At 44.0% G+C, this 23,195-nt stretch overlaps 1 pseudogene; it reads left to right on the forward strand.

Moving 5' to 3' along the window:
- The window catches only part of LOC131192838 (zinc finger protein 420-like), a 265,780-nt pseudogene that overhangs the window by 227,069 nt on the left and 15,516 nt on the right, over positions 1-23,195 (forward strand).

Here is a 23,195-nt window from a genome sequence, read left to right on the forward strand (position 1 = left end):
CTCCTGCAACTCTTTGCCAACAAAAAATGAAGCTCAGGAGGCCTGCATGCTCTGTTTTCACTGGCAGAGGCACCACGGGCTGGTCCTGTGCTATTTCAAAGTTGGCCCTGCGGGCCAGATCTAAGCACCCTGGGGCCGGATCCAGCCCTTGAGTTTAACACCCCTGTGATAGAACAAGAAACTGAGCGTATGGCAAAACAGTAACCACACATTAAAACACACATGCAGAGCACAATTTCAACAAACAAATTAACTACAGTAAAAATATTTTACTTCAGGCTCTTCAAGTCTTACAGTTATGTATGCATTTAAAGCTATTCCTTACATCTAATCGCCTTAATCCATCTTCAAAGATGATCCCAAACTTAGCCTTAGAGACGCAGCCCATAAAACTCTCTGGTCAGGGTTTATAAAAACATGCATTCATACAAATCCTTCATTCCACTTACTGACTTTTAATAATCTCTGTTAGCAGAAACTGACTCTTTGGGTGGAGGGTGTCGGATGTCACCCTGGATTGCATTCTGACTGCATCATCCTGAGATACTTCTCTTTGTTTTCAACGATGCAGACAGAAGCAACCTGTTTTCAGTCTTCCTTGATACATAATTTCAAGTAAATTCTGACATATATTTCTATTGGACCATCTCCAACATCTGTCCTTGCAGGTGCCAGGATTTCATAATCCACATAGAACAGGATTGTTTCAGGCTGCTGGAGGCAGCATCTACCATGGTTGAGTGAATTCTTTAGTTGCCAAAAGTATATTTCTTTGTCTTGTTGGTGACCAAAAGCTTAGGAGGCAGGTCCAGTTGGTTTTGTTCCTCAGCGTAGGCTGTGGTTGTGGTCTTCTCCTCTTACTCTTGGCTCTCAAGATGGAGCCCATTAAAGGCAAATGAAACCCATTACCACTTTATAATGCCTTGGTAAGGCCACACTTGGAATATTGCATTCACTTGGTCGCCACATTGTAAAAAGGATGTTGAGACTCTAGAAAGAGTGCAGAAAAGAGCGACGAAGATGATTAGGGGACTGGAGGCTAAAACATATGAAGAACGGTTGCAGGAACTCGGTATGCCTAGTTTAATGAAAAGAAGGACTAGGGGAGACATGATAGCAGTGTTCCAATATCACAGGGGTTGCCACAAAGAAGAGGGAGTCAAGCTATTCTCCAAAGCACCTGAGGGTAGAACAAGAAGCAATGGGTGGAAACTAATCAAGGAGAGAAGCAACCTAGAACTAAGGAGAAATTTCCTGACAGAACAATTAATCAGTGGAACAACTTGCCTGCAGAAGTTGTGAATGCTCCAACACTGGAAATTTTTAAGAAAATGTTGGATAGCCATTTGTCTGAAATGGTGTACGATTTCCTGCCTGGGCAGGGGGTTGGACTAGAAGACCTCCAAGGTCCTTTCCAACTCTGATATTATTATTATTATTATTATTATTATTATTATTATTATTATTATTATTATTATTATTATTATTATTATTATCTAAGGTAGATGGTAGGATGCAGGTTTCCTCCACAGAACAGGAAGTCTTTCAGTTAGAAAAAATGGAATTAACCCCCTTTCAGCTTTCATCCTGTCTGTCTCTTTCGCAGGGAAAAAAATGGAGTCACTGTTAATTCATTCGGTCCCCTGCTGGCAGAACTGAAAGAGCAGCTGCACTTTTAACTCAGGTAGGAAGGAAAAGACTGGGGCTAATATGGGGAAGCTAATTTGGGAGACATACAGTTTCATGTGGAGTCTCAACATATGAGACTGCTGTTTATGACCAACTCAGGGTAGGGAATTTAGAGTTCAAATTAATGATCACTCACATTCCACCAGCTTCCCAAGATTGTATAGAATAAAATAGAATAGAATAGAATAGAATAGAATAGAATTTTTTATTGGCCAAGTGTGATTGGACACACAAGGAATTTGTCTTTGGTGCATATGCTCTCAGTGTACATAAAAGAAAAGATACCTTCATCAAGGTACAACATTTACAACACAATTGATGGTCAATATATCAATATAAATCATAAGGATTGCCAGCAACAAAGTTACAGTCATACAGTCATAAGTGGAAAGAGATTGGTGATGGGAACTATGAGAAGATTAATAGTAGTGCAGATTCAGTAAATAGTTTGACAGTGTTGAGGGAATTATTTGTTTAGCAGAGTGATGGCCTTTGGGAAAAAACTGTTCTTGTGTCTAGTTGTTCTGTTATGCAGTGCTCTATAGTGTCGAATTCTTTTTATATTATATATTTTTTATTTTATTTATTTTTTTATAAATATTTTTATAAATATTTATAAAAATAAATATATTTTTATAAATATTTTATAAATATTTTTATATTATAAATATAAATATTTTATAAATATATATATATATTTATAAATATTTTATATATTTTTTATTTTTTTATTTTTATATATTTTTATATTTATATTATATATATATATTATATTATATATTTTTATACATATATATTTATATATTTTATATTCTTTTTCTTTTTTAAAGAATTATAGAATTATTTGGTAGTTATATACTGCTGGACTCAAATGCCACTTGGCAATTCATACAATAAAATCTAAAAATAAAAAAAATTAATAGATATAATCACAAACTCCTCTGGAATAGTGCCACCTTTGACCATTTTTGGAAGATCACTAAGAAGCTGCCAACCTAATTTGCAGAAATGCAGTGGAATAAAAGATCTACAGTGAGAGCTATTCCTTCTTTTTAAGATCAGAGTTTCCTCTTTGGGGCATTAAGGAGGTTTGCAAAAATGAGTAAAGACTGAAGATTCTCATGACTCCAGCTTGGCTTTTAAAGAACTGAATCCATGCTAGTGTTTGGTTGTAATCTATAAGTGGTTTTACCTTGGTCTCTTCCCAGACTTTTCAACTTAAGGGTGTTAAGTAGTTCCTCATCCTGTGACTAACCGGGGCTGAACTAGAGATGATCAGCTGTGGGAACCTGAATTTGCTACTTGCTGGGGTCCAATTTACACTCATTAATAATATGAAATCAGGAATACAATTAATACGCATATAACAGATTTGATGATCTTCAGGGAGAGTCTGCCATCCTATATGATCTTTATAGAGAACATGGTATGTGTAACCACTCCTTGAGAGATCAGGGGATAGTTTTATCACATAACAAGTTGAGTCCAGCTGAGGAAATATCTAATTAAGAATTAGAGCTGTGGTTTTTTTGGATATGCAGATTAAATGAGATCTTGCAAATTGAGTCTGTTCACAGGAATTCTTCCTCCTTCAGGATCGTGTCTCCTTTGAGGAGGTGGCAATTCAGTTCACCAGTGAAGAGTGGTCACTGCTGGATCTCGGCCAGAAAGCCTTGCACCAAGAAGTCATGTTGGAGACATGTAGGATCATGGCCTCTTTAGGTAAGGGTTCCTTTTGGGGGAAAATGAAGTCAGAGAGAGGAGTCATATCTTGGCTCTGTGCAGATCTTATTAAAATTATTTCAGCTCTTTGGTATTGATTGCAGTCCACCTCTGCGAAATTCTAAGTAGCACAATTTCAGTTAAAAGAAAGCGATCAGTGGTGACCAGTCAGACTGGACATGCAGTCTTGGAATTTTCTGTGGGCCTTATGTCAATACTCCCAAACCCATCATCCCTGCCCTCTTCCTTCCCCTCAGACGCGTTCCTCTTTCCCGCGCTTTCTACAATCCTGGCACTTTGCCCCTAATCCACCAGGGGGCGTCTCTGCCAAGAGACGGTAACGTCATGCGCTTCCCCATTGGTCCACTGGAGGGTAAACGTCACAGCTGCTTTCCAGAGGAGACTGGGAAGGAAATGACATCACAAACGCTTGCCGCTCTAGGAGGCCGCACTCGCTCTCCTTAACCCCTGGGGCTCCGCAGGAGGCGGAGAGGCTGCGGGAGAGTCTGGCGGGGGGGATGCAGACGTGCTCCGGGTGAGTTGGGGGCTCTTCCCGGGTCCCATGTTCCCCAGCCGCCCTCTCCCTGCAGGGGAAGCGGAAGAAGCGGGGATGCAGGGAAGGCGGCGGAGGTCCGGGGAAGGGCCCGAGTGGGGGGAGGGTCGGGTCGGCCTTGCGGAGGCCCAGCAGGAGAGGAGAGAAGCCGGGCGAGGAGGAGGCAGGATTCGCACCAGGCTCCCCGAGGGCCCCATCCTGTCTCCGGAGGGGGAGAGAAGCGGGGCGGCCTCTCCAGCTGCCTCCTTCCCGGCCCTGCGCTGGGATGAGCCGCTTGGGGCTCCAGGCAGGTTGGGTGAAGGTTGTTCAGTGGCTAAATTCCAGCACCATTTATTTTTCCTTCAATCTCAGGTACAGAAACTCGAAATCATGTGAAATCTTTCCAAGGCAAACTTTTCTCTCCCTGAGGAAAAAAAGAGCGGAGTCACTTGGAGGGATCAGAGTCCTGAGGCGCCAGAAATGGTCCCGTGAAGGAAAAGGCATCTGGAGACCCAGAAGAGTCCTTGGAGCCATTTGGAGTTGCTCTGCAGGAGAGAGAAAGGATGGAGACACAACCTTTGGGAAAGGAGGGAGCCGGAAAAGGCCCTTCAGCTGCTCAGCCTGGGAAGCTCTGGACAAGGACCAGGCAGGAGATCCTGGAGGAGGAAACCATCCTCCCTTCAGAAGTTCAGCCCTGGAATTTCATCCAATATCGGGAGGCTGAGGGTCCCCGAGGACTTTGCAGCCGACTCCATGACTTTTGCAGGCGATGGCTGAGACCGGAAAAGCACACCAAAGCCCAGATGCTGGACCTGGTGGTTCTGGAGCAGCTCCTGGCTCTCCTGCCCCCAGAGATGGAGGGCTGGGTGCGGGAGTGTGGAGCAGAGACCAGCTCCCAGGCGGTGGCCCTGGCTGAAGGCTTCCTCCTGAGCCAGGCGGAGGAGCAGAAGAAGCAGGTCCAGTTGCAGGTGAGAGTTCAAAAAAGAATAGAGAATGTGTTTGAATGCTTCACCCCTCCTTACCAATGCCTCAGACATTCATAAAATGTGGCAATGTCCCACCAGTTCTTGTAGGACATTGTTCCATTGTTTTCTCACTCAACCTCACTGATGGATATTGGGGGCTTTGAGGTTTTATTCTGAATATAAGAATCCATTTTATTTTGTGTGAAATACGTTAATTCTGCTTCTTTATTCCTTCCTCCTATTGGAAGTGCTGCACTGTGGAGATCAGAGATCCTGAGGGAAGGAAGAACCCATCAAATCCCCCTCAGGAGCTATTTTTCAGGAGGATCCATTGGGAAGATCAAAGTCAGGACACCTCAGGAGGTAATGGAAAATCCTCCGATTACCCATCTGTCTTCCCTTCGCTCTCTCTTCTCTTCTATAGAATACCTCCTCCTATTTTGTTAATTATGCATTTTGAAATTATTTATTCCTTACAGAGAAACAAAGAATGAAGGTTTCTGGTTTTTATGACGGCGATCAAACAGCGGTTGACCCTCCAAATCAAGTAAGAAAGGGAAATTTTATTAGATTTCTATTCTCCCTTCAGGAAGTGAAGCGGGTGTGCAGAGTGTTTTCTCCTTCCATTTTCCCCCCTTGTTTGGACTGGGTTATTTTTGTGTTCTTCCACAACATGGACATCACAATAGCAGGTTCAAGTTGCTGTCAGCCAGCATAGCTTCCTCTGGTTATCTTGTTCTGCTCGGTACTCCTCCAACTTTGAGTTTACATGAAGCAATTTTTAAAACTGCTTTTTAGCAAAGCTAAAGCCTGCTGCACAGCTTGATCATCGAAAATACCAGTTCAGAGGAACCAATAGCTTTTTAAACTGCAGGTTCAACCAAACCGGTAGCTAACTAGTGGTTCGCCCGAACCGGTAGCTTTTATAACTATCGGTTCGACCAAACTGGTAGGTTTTTTTTATTACTGGTTTGCCCAGACCGGTAGTTTTTATCACCACCGGTTCGCGTGAACCGGAGCAAACTGGTAGCATTTCACCCCTGAGTTAGTCCAAAATCAATCCACACAGGCCTTAGAAAAAAGAGAAAAACTTAAAGAATGCAAAACAGGGAAAAGGGGGAAAATATTTATCTTCTGTCAATTAGTATTTGTAATCCATAAAGCCCGCTGCGTCCCCAATCTTTAATACTCCAATGTTCCACATTATTGAAGCTAATCCCAATAATCCACAAGGTCAATCAGCCCGGGCCTCCCTTTATATAAAAGTTGAAAGAGTGAAGAAAAGTATTTATAATCTACAAGGCCCTCTGTCTAATTCTCTGGTGTTCCAAGATATCATGCTAAACTCAAAGTTGTCTTGCTCCCACGTTCGCAAAACAAATTTTTATCTTCTATTTTTCTCTTCAAGCATTCAAAGGTATTTATAATCTACAAAAATTCAAGAGGAATCCTTTTCTACAGCTACCACCTATCTCGCTTTTCCCATGATAGTTTCCAAAAAACCCTCAATCTTCAATCTGTCTCTAAACACCAGGTGCAACAGTTCTGAAAACAGAGTGCATATATTCAGTCTGGTCACTTCCAAATGTTCCTTCTTAGGTTAGGTTAGAGTAGGGTAGGGTAGAATAGAGTAGAATAGAGTAGAGTAGAGTAGAGTAAAAAATAGCTTAGACTAGACTTGAGTTGACTTGAGTTGACTTTGGAGGTCTTCTAGTCCCAACTCCCTGCTTAGGCAGGAAACCCTACACCATTTCAGACAAATGGCTATCCAACGTTTTCTTAAAAATTTCCAGTGTTGGAGCATTCACAACTTCTGCAGGCAAGTTGTTCCACTTATCGATTGTTCTGTCAGGAAATTTCTCCTTAGTTCTAAGTTGCTTCTCTGCTTCATTAGTTTCCACCCATTGCTTCTTGTTCTACCCTCAGGTGCTTTGGAGAATAGTTTGACTCCCTCTTCTTTGTGGCAACCCCTGAGATATTGGAACACTGCTATCATGTCTCCCTTAGACCTTCTTTTCATTAAACTAGACATACCGAGTTCCTGCAACCGTTCTTCATATGTTTTAGCCTCCAGTCCCCTAATCATCTTTGTTGCTCTTCTCTGCATTCTTTCTAGAATCTCAAATACTTTTATCCATATGCATGCTTTGAATTATACTTATCTTTTTAAAATATCCAGTCTAGTCTTCTGTTTTAAAATTAATTTTCCAATCGCTTCTCTACTTCAATGGATTTGTAATCAGCTCAAAACTTTCACTTGCTTTCACTTCACTTTTTCTTTGGAGGGAAGAACCTGTGCCCTCCCTCCTTTTCTCTGAAGTCCCTCTTTTCTTAAATGTATTTGGGGAATTAAACTTACTTCTGGGTAGAAATTAGACAATCCTTACCCAGATCCAGCACACTGCTTCACTTTCCGTTTCTCTCTGTGCTTTCTTCGTCCTGGCTGTCACAGCTCCGGTTCAGCCATTAATGGCCGGCTTCTTCTCCGCCTGTCAGGAAAATTTTCTGGATATAACAAAGTGGACTGCCATCCACTTGTGATCGACAGAAAGCCCTTCCTTTCTTCATTACCTCTACAGGGTAACTTTGGTTCCGAAGAGCCTCCAGGCAGGCAGAAAAGAGTTGGGTTCCGCAGAGCTCTGCTCGCCACAACTATCTCACTCTGATGTCAGCACGGTTTCCCCTTACCCCTTACGTAGAGCCAGGTGTCACCAATTCTGTGCCTGTGCATTTGATTTTTGATTTTTCTTTCCTAAATGTAGAACCTTACATTTCTCAATGTTGTTTTTCATTTTGTTAATGGGGTCCAGTCTGTTGATTCTTCTGTATTTTCAGCCTATCTTCTGGAGTGTTGGTATTCCTGTCAATTTGGTCTTGTCTGCAAATTTGATGAGTTCCCCTTCTATCCCCTTGTCTAAATCATTGATGAAGATGAACAGATCTTGCAAATCCTCCTGTTCTGTTCTTTTTTCCATGTTCAGGAGAGTCTTGTGTCCTTCGAGGAGGTGGCTGTGTCTTTCTCTGAGGAGGAATGGTCTCAGCTGGATCCTGACCAGAAAGCACTGCATTCGGAAGTCATGCTTGAAAACCATAGGAACGTGGTCTCTCTGGGTAAGAGTTCTCTAGTCCCCAATCAGAGCGTTCAAGATGATAGTTAGTTTTTATCATCTCCTGGGAGGGAGAAGGAAAGGATCTGGCCTTGTACTCCAAGAGTCTTTGCTTAGATTCTTTCTGTGCCATTTCTTATCTGTATTTTTCCATTTCTATTTTAACTTATCTGTGGAGGCTGAAGAGAATGAGGTGTACTTTTATGTGTCCTCTGGAGGTCATGTGAGAGGAATGTGTTGTCATTTGTCCTCTGAAACCTCCCTAAATTGTGTGAGAACAGAACTTTTACACTTAGGCTATGGAAGAGCATTCTCCCAATCCAATTCAAGAGCAAAGGCCTCATGCAGTGTGACTCAGAGCATCCTAGGTTACAGGTAATCCCCGAGTTACGACCGTTCACTAAGCGACTGTTACAGTTTATGACCTAGCCCACTCCCAAGTACTTAAGACTCATCCTGAAATTACGAATGTTGCAGCACCACGGCTGTCATTCACACGAACCACAGCAGAGGCACTGCAACAACATTCGCCCTACCTACACCCCCATCCCACCCGATGGGACTTAGGTTACGACGATGTAGCAAGCTGTTGGTTCCTTTGCCTGCTTCAGTGCATTTGGAGAAAAAGGAGGCCTAAAGTAGTGAGTATGCGAGATCAGTAGTGGGAAATCTCGCACTACTGATTTCACAGAATCTCACAATACATTACTTTAGGCCTATATTCTCTAACCAAGGCCTCCACGAGAACCAGAGCAAAGTGCTTTGTAAACAGAAGGAAGGCCTTTTTTTTTTTCAAAGACTTTGGCCTTGGATCTCGTGCAGTCCTCAGTTCTTAAAAGAACACAGGCCTAAAGTACTGCAGTGCGAGATCATGCGAGATTACTAGCCTGAGATCTTGCACTACTGGTCTCGTGTGATCTTGCACTAAAGTAGTTTAGGCCTCTATTGTCTGCGAATTGAAGCCTATACCAGATCCAGCCAAAGATCTAAAGCCAATGAGACTTTGGAGCAGTGTAATAGCCATTCTTGAAGCCTCCCAACCTTTCCCGTCTCGGTGCGAAGAGCATTTGCAAGCCCAATGGGAGGCTTCAAACACGGTGTTTCGTTCCAAAATCTCATCGCTGGTATCAAGGAACAGGCCGAGTGAGGGTCTTGCCTGCCAGATGTTGTGGAGCAGCTGCTTTAAGGTATACTGGAGAAGAAGGAGCTCTTTTCAAAATTGTTGCAGTTCTTACAGGTCTCTGCTGAAATTAACCCACCTCAATAAATCTTAACTTTTCTCCTAATTGCTGTGTATGTACCTCCACAAGCTTCTGTAAACACGGCATTACGAACTATAACTGACCAGATTATGGTGGCTGAAGCCAAATACCCAGATTCACTGGCCATTATTCTAGGTGATTTCAACAAAGGTAACTTAAGGAAAGAGCTCCCAAAATATTTTCAACATCTCAAGTGTCCCACTAGAGGCAAGAATACTTTAGACCATTGCTACACAACACTAAAAGATGTCGGTCCTTACCATGAGCAGCTGTGGGCCATTCTGATCATTGCATGATTCACCTTGTACCTGTTTACAAACAAAGACTTAAAACCACAAAATCAACAAATCAGTGAGGACCTGGACTGAGGAGGCAAAACTAAAGCTACAGGCCTGCCTTTTATTGCACTGATTGAAATGTTTTTGGAAATACCTCTGCAGACTTAAACTCACAGATACTGTAACATCATATGCCAGCTTCTGTGAAGACCTATGTGTACCGACCAGGAAACTGCAAATACACAGTAACAATAAACCTTGGTTCACAGCTAAACTTAAGCAGCTACGTCGTTCCAAAGAGGAAGCCTACAGAAAAGGTGATAAAATGCTGTACAATCAGGCCAGAAATGTATTAACAAGGGAGATCAGAGCAGCAAAAAGAAGCTACTCTGAAAAGCTAAAGAATCAGTTCTCAACAAACAAATCAGCAAACGTGGAAAACTTAAAAATATCACCGGCTACGGCAAACCTCCTTCTGAGGCTAAAGGAAATCAACAACTGGCAGATGACCTGAATGAGTTTTACTGCAGGTTTGAAAGGAAACTACAGCCACTTGTCTCCACAGCCCCCATCCCAGACACACCAACAACAGCCAAACTTCCTACAACTGGCCCCATCCCATTGGGTTAACAACCCCTGGTGATCACAGAAAAGGAAATGCAAGATCTATTTCACAGACAGTAGCCTGGAAAAGCACCAGACCCAGACAAGATAACTCCTTGCTTAAAAGTCTATGCTGACCAATTGGCCCCCATCTTCACCTGAATCTTCAATAAATCACTAGAGATGTGCTATGTTCCTTCTTGCTTCAAATGCTCCAGTATCATCCCAGTGCCGAAGAAGCCCTCCATCAAGGAACTGAAGGATTACAGACCAGTTGCTCTAACATCTTTAATTATGAAAACCTTTGAAAGGCTAGTAAAGTCCCACCTGTAAACCATCACGGATCCGCTAAGAACCCTTGCAATTTGCATACTGAGCAAAATAGATTGATAGATGATGCCATTAATATGGCTCTGCACTACATCCTACAGCATCTTGAATCTCCAAAGACCTACGCAAGGGTCCTCTTTGTAGACTTTAGTTCAGCATTCAATATCATCATATCGGACATTCTTCTGACTAAACTAAATCAGCTAGCGGTACCTAAACACACTTGTAAGTGGATCACAAGCTTCCTAACAGAGAGGAAGAAACAGGTGAAGCTAGGCAAAATCACATCAGATACCTGTATAATTAGCACAGGAGGCCCTCCCCCCGGCTGCCGGAATCAGATGATAGATCACAAGCTGGGCTCTTATGGGCTCTCACCGATATTCTTAATGTCCCTAGGCTTTGACAAAGCAAAGCAAGTGGTAATTGATAGAATGAAGGACATGGAGTTCCAAGAAGAATTAAACAGATTGCCTCTCCACAGTAGGGACAAAATCAAACAGGGTGTGTGGGAATCAGCAGGATATCTGAATGATCTGATCTCCCCAAAACAAAGAATAGTTTTCTTCAGAGCCAGATTTAATATTCTCCCCTCAGCACTTCTCCAGGGTAGGTACAAGAAAACACCAATAGCAGAACGGGTATGTATATGTGGTAAAAGAGAAGTCAAAGATATCTCACATGTCTTATTGTACTGTGAGTTATACAGAGTATGTAGGTCAATATATATTCTCCCCTTACTAGAGAGATTGCCAGGGAGGACAGACGACTTTTATGTAGACTTTCTCCTCCAAGGCTCAAATCCGGCTACCACACATGCAGTGGCAAAATTTTGTGTCGCTGCATGTCCACAAGAAAAAAATTGGTTACTGAATTATAGATGTCAACTGAAGCCAACTTTTTGAAGATACAGGTAACAGTTATGGGAAAAACACATTTACTCACATACTTGACGGCTCTCCACGCATGTAAATTAGGAAGGGACCCTATTGGTTGAGATCATGTGTTTTAATGATAAGAATGGTATTAGACATGATTGATGTAGTATTTTAATTTTAAGTTACATAACGGATAACTGGATTTTATCATAGATTTTATCTGTTATGTATTATTTTATTCTTGAATTTTTAATTGTATATTTACTGAGTGTTTTTTATTTGTTCTGGCCTATGGCTGTGATAAACTGAAACTGATCTGGAGCACAGGAGGCCCCCCAGGGCTGTGTGCTCTCTCCACTTCTCTCTCTATACCAATGACTGCATCTCAAACGATCCATCTGCTAAACTACTGAAGTTTGTAGATGATAGAACAGTGATTGGTCTGATTCGAGACAACGATGAATCCACAAACAGACTAGCCTCGTGGTGCAACTAGCCTCGTGGTGCAACCAGAACAATCTGTAACTGAACACACTCAAAACCGTAGAAATGGTGGTAGACTTTAGGAGAAACCCTCCCATACTACCACCGCTTATAATACTAGACAACACAGTATCAACAGTAGAGACGTTCAAATTTCTAGGTTCTATCATATCTCAAGACTTAAAATGGACACCTAACATCAAAAACGTCATAAAAAAAGCACAACAAAGAATGCGCCAACTCAGTAAGCTCAAATTGCCCAAGGAGCTGCTGATCCAGTTCTACAGAGGAATTATTGAGTCTGTCATCTGCACCTCTATAACTGTCTGGTTTGGTTGTGGAACCGAACAGGACAGACACAGACTTCAAAGGATAATTAGAACTGCAGAAAAAAAAGGACTACCAACCTGCCTTCCACTGAGGACCCGTATACTGCAAGAGTCAAAAAGGGGACTGTGAAAATATTTACAGACCCCTCACATCCTGGACATAAACTGTTCCAACTCCTACCCACACCAGAACAACTAGACACAAGAACAGTTTTCCCCCGAAAGCCATCACTCTGCTAAACAATTCCCTCAACACTGTCAAAATATTCACTAAGGCTGCATTATTATTAGTCTTCTCATCGTTCCTATCATCCATCTCCTCCCATGTATGACTGTAACTTTGTTGCTTGTATCCTTACGATTTATATTGATATCGTTTCCTGATTGCTTAATTGTACCCTATGATTAGTGAAGAATGTATCTTGTCTTTTTACGTACACTGAGAACATATGCACCAAGACAAATACCTTGTGTGTCCAATCACACTTGGCCAATAAAGAATTCTATTCTATTCTATTCTATTCTATTCTATTCTATTCTATTCTATTCTATTCTATTCTATTCTATTCTAATTCCTCCTTGGATGTTTGCCCTCATTCTGTAACTCAAAACTGACTTTGATTGAGATTTGCAGATATATAGATAATTGTAAAGAAAGAGATGTTTTCTAAATGTTTTCAAAGCTTTCATGACTCATGAATATAGAAATCATCATGTCTACCACGCTACTGTAAGCATGCAAACATAAAACATAATGAAATCTTGGAAAAATTCAGAAGGAAATTAACTTGATTTTCTACAGTTTGATCTTTTCCTCTAACCTTGTTATCATTTTCATTTCTCTTTTGCTTTGAAGGTGATAATGATCAGGAGAATCAAGATTCCTGTGAACTGTTCCAAGTGATCAATGCTAAAGATGGAAGGGAGAAGTTTGGAATTCGAATGGAATTAGGAAGCCATGAGAGAAACCAGTCAAAGAATTGGAATCGGGAAAGCTCATCTTCCACTGATGCTCCGATGCAAGACTTTGTTGCCCAGCAAGAGAAAATAAGGGAAAAATATACTGGAAAAAGTGTGAATCTAATCAAAGCTAAAGTACAAGTAAATGAACACTATTTAACCCAAAACAAAGGACAAGATGCTATAAGAAGACAAAATCACAGTGGTACATTCATTCTTTCTCTTGGAAATAAGTCCCTTAAATCTCAAAAAGTGATTGAAACAAAAGAGAAGCCTTATAAATGTTTGGAATGTGGAAAATGTTTTAGAACCAGCAGGCAACTGACTTCCCATGAAAGGGTTCACACTGGGGAGAAGCCATATAAATGCAGAGACTACGGTAACAGATTCAGAAGATGTAGTAATTTTATTTCCCATAAGATGATCCACACAGGGGAGAAACCATATAAATGCATGGAGTGTGGGAAAACCTTTACTCGTAGCAGCGGACTTACTATCCACAAAAAGATCCACACAGGGGAGAAACCGTATAAATGCATGGAGTGTGGAAAGACCTTTGCTCAAAGTGGTCAACTTATTTCCCATAAGATGATCCACACAGGGGAGAAGCCGTATAAATGCATGCAGTGTGGGAAAACCTTTACTCATAGCAGTGGACTTACTAACCACAAAAAGATCCACACAGGGGAGAAACCCTATAAATGCATGGAGTGTGGAAAGACCTTTGCTCAAAGTGGTCAACTTACTTCCCATAAGAGGATCCACACAGGGGAGAAGCCGTATAAATGCACGCAGTGTGGGAAAACCTTTACTCGTAGTAGTGGACTTATTATCCACAAAAAGATCCACACAGGGGAGAAACCCTATAAATGCATGGAGTGTGGAAAGACCTTTGCTCAAAATGGTCAACTTATTTCCCATAAGACGATCCACACAGGGGAGAAGCCATATAAATGCACGCAGTGTGGGAAAACCTTTGCTCAAAGTGGTCGACTTATTTCCCATAAGAGGATCCACACGGGAGAAGCCGTATAAATGCATGCAGTGTGGGAAAACCTTTACTCGTAGCAGTGGACTTATTATCCACAAAAAGATCCACACAGGAGAGAAACCATATAAATGCACGGTTGTGGGAAAACTTTTACTCATAACAGTGGACTCAGAAGCCACAAAATGATCCACACAGGAGAAAAGCCGTATAAATGCATGGAGTGTGGAAAGACCTTTACTCTGAGCAGTGGACTGGTTAAAGACATTTAACCAGTGGAACAGCTTTCCTTCAGACATTGTAGTTGCTTTTTTAAGAAGAGACTGGATAGTCCCTTGTCTGAAATAGATCCTATAGGAAGATCAATAGATCCTGAAATGGTATAGGATCTCCTACTTGAGCAGGGGGCTGGACTAGAAGAGCTCCAAGTTCCCTTCCAATTCTATTCTGTTTCTGAATCCTAAATCCTTTCTTGTGCTTTTTTTTGCTAAGTAGGACGTTTTAAAGCAAACATGAGCATCAGTGAGGGGGGGAAGAAGATAGACCAGCTATCCATCAAAACAAAGTTTTCCTGTAGGAACCAAGGTCATCCTGACAGATGATAGAGGATTAGCCAAGCAGCCTCCCAGCTACCTTCATTGGACAATTATCCGTGACACTTGGGGAGGAAATGTTTGCTCCTTTAATTAAGGGAAAACGGGGGGAAATTTTAGAGTTGGTTTTCACTAACTGCTCCGATACGGTGTATGCAATAAACACGTTCTTTGAGGAATCTACCTGCCTTGGAGTTCTGCTTTCGGTGGATGCGTTACTTGGAACCCTGACACAGAGTTGCAGTCAGAAATGCGTTAGTCCTGAATCCCTTACTATTGTTTCAGCTTTTCTTATTTTGCTTAATATTGTTGAAATCTGCCATTCCACCTTGCTTCACATTATGCATTGCAAGGAATAACCATGAAAGAAAACCATAAGGCAGAGGTCTTTAAACTTTTTAAATGGGGCTAATTCAGGGTCCCTTAAACCAGGAGTCTCCAATCTTGGTGCCTTTAAGACTTGTGGACTTCAACTCCTAGAGTCTCTCAGCCAGCAAAATCTTAAAGGCACCAAGGTTGGAGACCCCTGCCTTAGACTGTTGCGAGGCTGCACCAGCTGGGTGGCCATGGCTAGTTGGTCATGTGACTGGGCGACCGTGGCCAATTTAGCAGTCCATTAAACAATACACACAAATTAAACTTTGTTTTCTCCTGAAGGTGCTTTATTTGCTTTTGTTTCCATGTTGCTCCTTTTGTTGACTTTTCTTTTTACTAGATTGTTTTTTAACTTGTTTAGGAGTCTAGTGGTCCACTTCAGGAAACTCGGTTTTGCAGCAATTCTTCTCAGCCCCAAGAAGCTTACAATCAGCAAACCTCTCTCTCTTCCCCTCATTCCGTCTCTCTCCTTTCCACTATTTGACCCCCTCAAGTTTTTTATCAAAGGAAAGAAAAGTGTGCTAGAAGGGCAAGGGAGGGTGGGGAAGAGGCCTCCACGCAGCCTGGTTTGGGCTCCCTGGCCTCCAGTCACACTTTGCCGGCCAAAAATGGGGCAGGTGGAGGGTCCAGTAGGTCTCTGTGTAGTCCATTTTTGGCATCCCCGGGCCTTCAGAAGGTGGGTGGTGTCAGGAAATTGTTATTTGCCTACCTAGTTGGCCAGGCAATATATAAACTAACTATGTATGTTTGTAGAAAGGCATATAATACACATATAAAGTCAGTCAGGGATGTTACAAATACCAAGTCTTCTTACCAACGTAGACTTGCACAACAAACAAGCAAGGTCTTCTTTCAGTTCGGCAAAACACAGTTCAATTCACAACAGTCAGTATCTTGAGGAATCAGTAGCTAGCCATGATCAAGCAACGATCATAAAGCTCAAATATATAGTTGCAGCATGTCATCAGATTACAATGCTGTAGCATCCCTGTAGATTCCCCACAAGCCATAATTTAGTAGTCCTTTTATACATTGGCTACAGAGCTCGACCAATCAGAATGCTTGCATGATGCAGCACAGCCTTAAAGGAATATCATGCCTTTCTACAAACATACATACTTAGTTTATATATTGCCTGGCCAACTAGTTAGGCAAATAACAATTTCCTGACAGCAAATATTTCAGGTTCTAAGGTCCTTCCTGGAGGTGGGGGCTAATTATCCTGAAGAAAAGGTGGATCCCACAAACCCTACTCAGAAGTCGTGTTTCAGAGGGATCTCCAAGGAGAAACAACGTCAAGATGTCTTACTAGGTAAGGCAACATTCTACATGTTTGGAGGTTTTTCAGAGAGCTTCAAGCTCTTCTTAATTCTCTGTGTCTTCTCATATCTAGTTGTTGGACTTATTACCGTGATGGCGAACTATGTCAGTGGACATGTGACCTCAGCTCTGGGGTGCACCCAGAAGTAAGAAAAGTCTGTTTCCTGCCTCTGGAGGGCCTGTGGAGGTAAGGAAGACCCATTTTTTGCTCTCCCCAGGCTCCTAGAGAAGCTCTGGAGCCTGGGGAGAGCAAAAATCAGGCCTACTGGGCCCACTGTGCCATCGCGTGCCAGAAGCGGAGGGATCCGGGCGAGAGGTAACGAGAGCTTGAGTGACCGTGCATAGGGCATCCCGGTCCAGGAAGGGAAGCAACTGGCGGATCAGGCGAACCTGATAAAAAGCTCTCCTGGAGACGGTTGTCAAATGGTCTCCAAATGACAACCGCCCATCCAGGAGAACGCCCAAGTTGCGCACCCTTTCCATCGGGGCCAATGACTCGCCCCCAACAGACAGCCGCAACTGCAGCTGACTGTACCGGGGTGCCGGCATCCACAGCCACTCCGTCTTGGAGGGATTAAGCTTGAGCCTGTTCCTCCCCATCCAGACCCGTACGGCTTCCAAACACCGGGACAGTACTTCGATAGCTTTGTTGGGGTGGCCTGGGGTGGAAAAGTAGAGCTGCGTGTCATCAGCGTACAGTTGGTACCTCACCCCAAAACCACTGATGATCTCGCCCAGTGGCTTCATATAGATGTTGAACAGGAGAGGCGAGAGAATCGATCCCTGCGGCACCCCACACATGGGGCGCCTCAGGGTCGATCTCTGCCCCCCCTGTCAACACCGTCTGTGTCTGGTCAGAGAGGTAGGAGGAGAACCACCGATAAACGGTGCCTCCCACTCCCAACCCCTCCAACCGGCGCAGCAGAATACCATGGTCGATGGTATCAAAAGCCTCTGAGAGGTCTAATAGGACCAGGGCAGAAGAGTAACCCCTATCCCTGGCCCTCCAGAGATCATCCACCAACGCGACCAAAGCCGTCTCCGTACTGTATCCGGGCCGAAAGCCGGACTGGAACGGGTCTAGATAGACAGTTTCATCCAGGTACTGGGGTAGCTGACATGCCACTGCACTGTCTACAACCTTGCCGTGGCGAAGATTGGAGACTGGACGGTAATTTCCTAAAACAGCTGGGTCCAGGAAGGGACGCAACTGGCGGATCAGGCGAACCTGATAAAAAGCTCTCCTGGAGACGGTCGTCAAATGGTCTTCAAATGACAACCGCCCATCCAGGAGAACGCCCAAGTTGCGCACCCTTTCCATCGGGGCCAATGACTCGCCCCCAACAGACAGCCGCAACTGCAGCTGACTGTACTGGGGTGCCGGCATCCACAGCCACTCCGTCTTGGAGGGATTAAGCTTGAGTCTGTTCCTCCCCATCCAGACCCGTACGGCTTCCAAACACCGGGACAGTACTTCGATAGCTTTGTTGGGGTGGCCTGGGGTGGAAAAGTAGAGCTGCGTGTCATCAGCGTACAGTTGGTACCTCACCCCAAAACCACTGATGATCTCGCCCAGTGGCTTCATATAGATGTTGAACAGGAGAGGCGAGAGAATCGATCCCTGCGGCACCCCACACATGGGGCACCTCAGGGTCGATCTCTGCCCCCCCCTGTCAACACCGTCTGTGTCTGGTCAGAGAGGTAGGAGGAGAACCATCGATAAACGGTGCCTCCCACTCCCAACCCCTCCAACCGGCGCAGCAGGATACCATGGTCGATGGTATCAAAAGCCTCTGAGAGGTCTAATAGGACCAGGGCAGAAGAGTAACCCTTATCCCTGGCCCTCCAGAGATCATCCACCAACGCGACCAAAGCCGTCTCCGTACTGTATCCAGGCCGAAAGCCGGACTGGAACGGGTCTAGATAGACAGTTTCATCCAGGTACTGGGGTAGCTGACATGCCACTGCACTGTCTACAACCTTTGCCGTAAAGCGAAGATTGGAGACTGGACGGTAATTTCCTAAAACAGCTGGGTCCAGGGAAGGCTTCTTGAGGAGAGGTCTCACCACCGCCTCTTTCAAGGCAGCGGGAAAGACCCCCTCCCGCAAAGAAGCATTTGTAATCCCCCAGAGCCAGCCTCGTGTCACCTCCTGCGTGGCCAGCACCAACCAGGAGGGGCACGGGTCCAGTAAACATGTGGTGGCATTCAGCCTTCCCAGCAACCTGTCCATGTCCTCGGGAGTCACAGGGTCAAAACTATCCCAAACAGTCTCAACAAGACGAGTCTCGAAACTCTCGCCTGGATCTACCCAATTTTGATTCAATCCGTCCCGAAGCTGAACGATTTTATCGTATAGATAACTGTTAAACTCCTCGGCACGCCCTTGTAATGGGTCTTCCCGCCCCTCCTGTTGAAGCCGGGCGGTTATCTGCCGACGCAATGAGGGAGGAAACGTAGGAACGTTTCGCATCCCTCAATGCCACTAGGTAGGTCCTACTATATGACCTAACTATGTCCGGTCAGCCTCAGAACGGCTGGATCTCCAGGCACTCTCTAGGCGTCTTCTCCGACGTTTCATCTCCCTCAGCTCCTCGGAAAACCAAGGAGCTGGTTGAGACCGACGCCAGGTCAGAGGCCGCAAAGGCACAACATGGTCCAAAGCTCCAGCCGCGGCCTGTTCCCAGGCCGCGACTAGCTCTTCAGTCGTGCCGCGGGCCAGATTCTCGGGAAACAGCCCAAGCTCCGTCAGGAACCTCTCTGGGTCCATCAGGTGCCTGGGACGGAACCAACGCATTGGTTCCGTCTCCCTGCGGTGGTGGGTAGCGGTCTGAAAGTCCAGACGAAGGAGAAAATGATCTGACCATGACAAAGTTTCGACAACTAAATCATTTAAAATCAGATCATTCAACCACTGGCCAGACATAAAAATCAAGTCTAGGGTGCCTCCCCCGACATGGGTAGGGCCGTCAATTAATTGAATCAGGTCCATGGCCGTCATGGAAGCCATGAACTCCCGAGCCGCCGAGGATGCCACGCCGGTTGATGGCAGATTGAAATCCCCCATGACCAACAGTCTAGGGGTTTCAACTGCCAACCCAGCCAGCAACTCCAACAGCTCAGGCAGGGCTGTTGTCATGCAGCAAGGAGCCAGGTACGTGATCAGCAAGCCCACCTGAGTCCTACGACCCCACTTCACGTAGAGGGATTCACACCCAGCTATCTGAGGCACAGTGGTCTCCCTCGGCTCAAGACTCTCCTTAATAATAACCGCCACCCCGACACCCCTACCCTGGGCCCTCGGCTGATGGAATGCTCGGAAACCTGGTGGGCACATCTCCACTAGGGGAACCCCCCCTTCGGTGCCCAACCAGGTTTCCGTAATGCCCATAACGTCCGTGGTCCCCTCCTGAATTAGATCTGAAATCAGGGGGGCTTTGTTAACCACGGACCTTGCATTCCATAACATCAGCCGAAGGCCCAAGTCCTGAATACTCTGGCCACTCGGGGAACGGGAAAATTCTGGGGGGTCGGAGCACGCAATCGCTCTTAAATAGCGAGGGCATACCGCCAAAACCTGATGTGCCCCCCCCTTCCGCCATATCTGCCTCTCCCACTTACCGTATTGATAACACAACCCTGATAAACTGGAACGAAACCCTCCCCCACCACCTTCGGACCTGTTAAATTACCGCCGCGAACACATGTTGGACTTTGCTCCCTCCCCGATGGGTTCCCCCCCCATCCTCCCCCCCAACCCAGACCCGCCATTCTCCGAAGACTCAGGGCGGCTTACACTATGTTAGCAATAATCTTCATTCTATTTGTATATTTATATACAAAGTCAGCTTATTGCCCCCAACAATCTGGGTCCTCATTTTACCTACTTTATAAAGGATGGAAGGCTGAGTCAACCTTGGGCCTGGTGGGACTAGAACCTGCAGTAATTGCAGGCAGCTGCTGTTAATAACAACTGCATTAGCAGTCTGAGCCACAGAGGCCCCCTTGAGTTTGTATCTATTATTTGCTTGTGTATTGTTGTGGTTGAAGCTGAAGTAGTCATTGACAGGTAGGACATTGTGGTAGATAATTTTACGTACTATGCTTAGGTCAGACTGAAGTCAGCGTAATTCTGAGCTAGCCAACCATCAAAGGGAGAAATTGCTGTCCCTAAAAAACAAAAATCTTTCCCATCAGAAAATAGGAAGAGACAGCAGGATTAACTCATGAGTGTGGGGGAAAGAGACAGAGAAGAAAATATATAGTTAAAATCTTTAGTGTAACTAAGTTCTTTTTGGAGAGTCTGCAGGCAAAACACAGGGTGGGCTTCTCCTTTCCCTCCCATTCAGCCCCCCCCCCAGGAAGACCCCCTGCAGGAGGGTGGTTGATATGCAGGGTTACATCCAGTGGTGGGATTCAAATTTTTTAACAACCGGTTCTGTGGGCGTGGCTTATTTTGGGGTGCGGCTAGCTAGTCATGTGACCGGGTGGGTGTGGCTGGCTGGTCATGTGACTGGGTGGGTGTGGCTAGCTGGTCATGTGACCGGATGGCCATGGCTATGGGCATAGAAACTACTCAGAGGGCTAAAATGTCATTTCTGACCAGTCCTCACACTTTTGACCGGTCCTCACACTTATGACCATCCTCACATTAATGCCCATTGCAGCATTTTTAGCAACCATGTCACTCATTTCACAACTGCTTGTCTTCACCACGGTTACAAGATAGGGCGCAAAATGTAAAATGTGAGGACAGTCGTAGGTGTGAGGACCGGTTAAAAGTGTGAGGACAGGTCAAAAATAACTTTTTCAGCCCTCTGAGTAGTCCCTATGCACAAAATGCTGCAAACAGGCATAAATGATGACCGGTCATAAGTGTGAGGACTGGTCAAAAGTGCGAGAACCTATCAGAAATCACTTTTTTCAGCCCTCTGGGTAGTCCCTATGTGCAAGGGATTCTTCCCCATCTCATCCCCTGGGACTTCAAGGGGATCCAGTTTCAGGGGCTGCAAAGGGTGACCTTGAGAAGATGGAATTATCCCTAATTGACTTAATTAGAGGGTTAATCAAGAGGGGAGGCTTCCCTCCCTCCCTGCAGACATTTCACGTTAACGAAGAATAAAACCATAAAATAAAAATAAAAAAGTCAAGTATCCCTACCGCTTTACAAAATCCTTCGTAAGACCACACCTGGAATACTGCATCCAGTTTTGGTCACCATATTCCCCCAAAAATTGTTGAGACTTTGGGAAAAAGTGCAAAGGAGAGCAATTAAGATGATTAAAGGCCTGGGCACAAAAACATATGAAGAACGGTTGCAGGACCTGGGTATGGCTAGTCTAAAGAAAAGAAGAATTAGGGGTGACATGCTTGCAATATTCCAGTATTTGAGGGGCTGCCACAAAGAAGAGGGGGTCAAATTATTCTCCAAAGCACCAGAAGGCAGGACAAGAAACAATGGATGGAAAATAATCAAGAAGAGAAGCAATCTGGAATTAAGGATAAGCTTTCGAATAAAATAGAACAGAACAGAACAGAACAGAACAGAGGAGAGGAGAGGAGAGGAGAGGAGAGGAGAGGAGAGGAGAGGAGAGGAGAGAGGAGAGAATAGAATAGAATAGAATAGAATAGAATAGAATAGAATAGAATAGAATAGAATAGAATAGAATAGAATAGAATTTTTATTGGCCAAGTGTGATTGGACACAAGGAATTTGTCTTGGTGCATATGCTCTCAGTGTACATAAAAGAAAAGATACGTTCATCAAGGTACAACATTTACAACACAATTGATGGTCAATATATCAATATAAATCATAAGGATTGCCAGCAACAAGTTATAGTCATACAGTCATAAATGGAAAGAGATTGGTGATGGGAACTATGAGAAGATTAATAGTAGTGCAGATTTAGTAAATAGTTTGACAGTGTTGATGGAATTATTTGTTTAGCAGAGTGATGGCCTTCAGGAAAAAACTGTTCTTGTGTCTAGTTGATCTGGTGTGCAGTGCTCTATAGCATCGTTTTGAGGGTAGGAGTTGAAACAGTTTATGTCCAGGATGCGAGGGGTCTGTAAATATTTTCACGACCCTCTTCTTGATTCGTGCAGTAAACAGGTCCTCAATGGAAGGCAGGTTGGTAGCAATTATCCTCTGAAGTCTGTGTTTTTCTTGTTGGGTTGCAGAATAGAATAGAACAGAGGAGAGAAGAGAAGAGAAGAGAAGAGAAGAGAAGAGAAGAGAAGAGAAGAGAAGAGAATAGAATAGAATAGAATAGAATAGAACAGAACAGAACAGAACAGAACAGAATAGAATAGAATAGAACAGAGGAGAGAAGAGAGAGAAGAGAGAGAAGAGAAGAGAGAGAGAGAGGAGAGAGAATAGAATAGAATAGAATAGAATAGAATAGAATAGAATAGAATAGAATAGAATAGAATAGAATAGAATAGAATAGAGGAGAGGAGAGAGGAGAGGAGAGGAGAGGAGAGAATAGAATAGAATAGAATAGAATAGAATAGAATTTTTATTGGCCAAGTGTGATTGGACACACAAGGAATTTGTCTTGGTGCATATGTGCTCAGTGTACATAAAAGAAAGATCGTTCATCAAGGTACAACATTTACAACACAATTGATGGTCAATATGTCAATATAAATCATAAGGATTGCCAGCAACAAGTTATAGTCATACAGTCATAAATGGAAAGAGATTGGTGATGGGAACTATGAGAAGATTAATAGTAGTGCAGATTTAGTAAATAGTTTGACAGTGTTGATGGAATTAT

This window comes from Ahaetulla prasina, chromosome 2 (genome assembly GCF_028640845.1).
Source record: "Ahaetulla prasina isolate Xishuangbanna chromosome 2, ASM2864084v1, whole genome shotgun sequence".
NCBI classification, from domain to species: domain Eukaryota; kingdom Metazoa; phylum Chordata; class Lepidosauria; order Squamata; family Colubridae; genus Ahaetulla; species Ahaetulla prasina.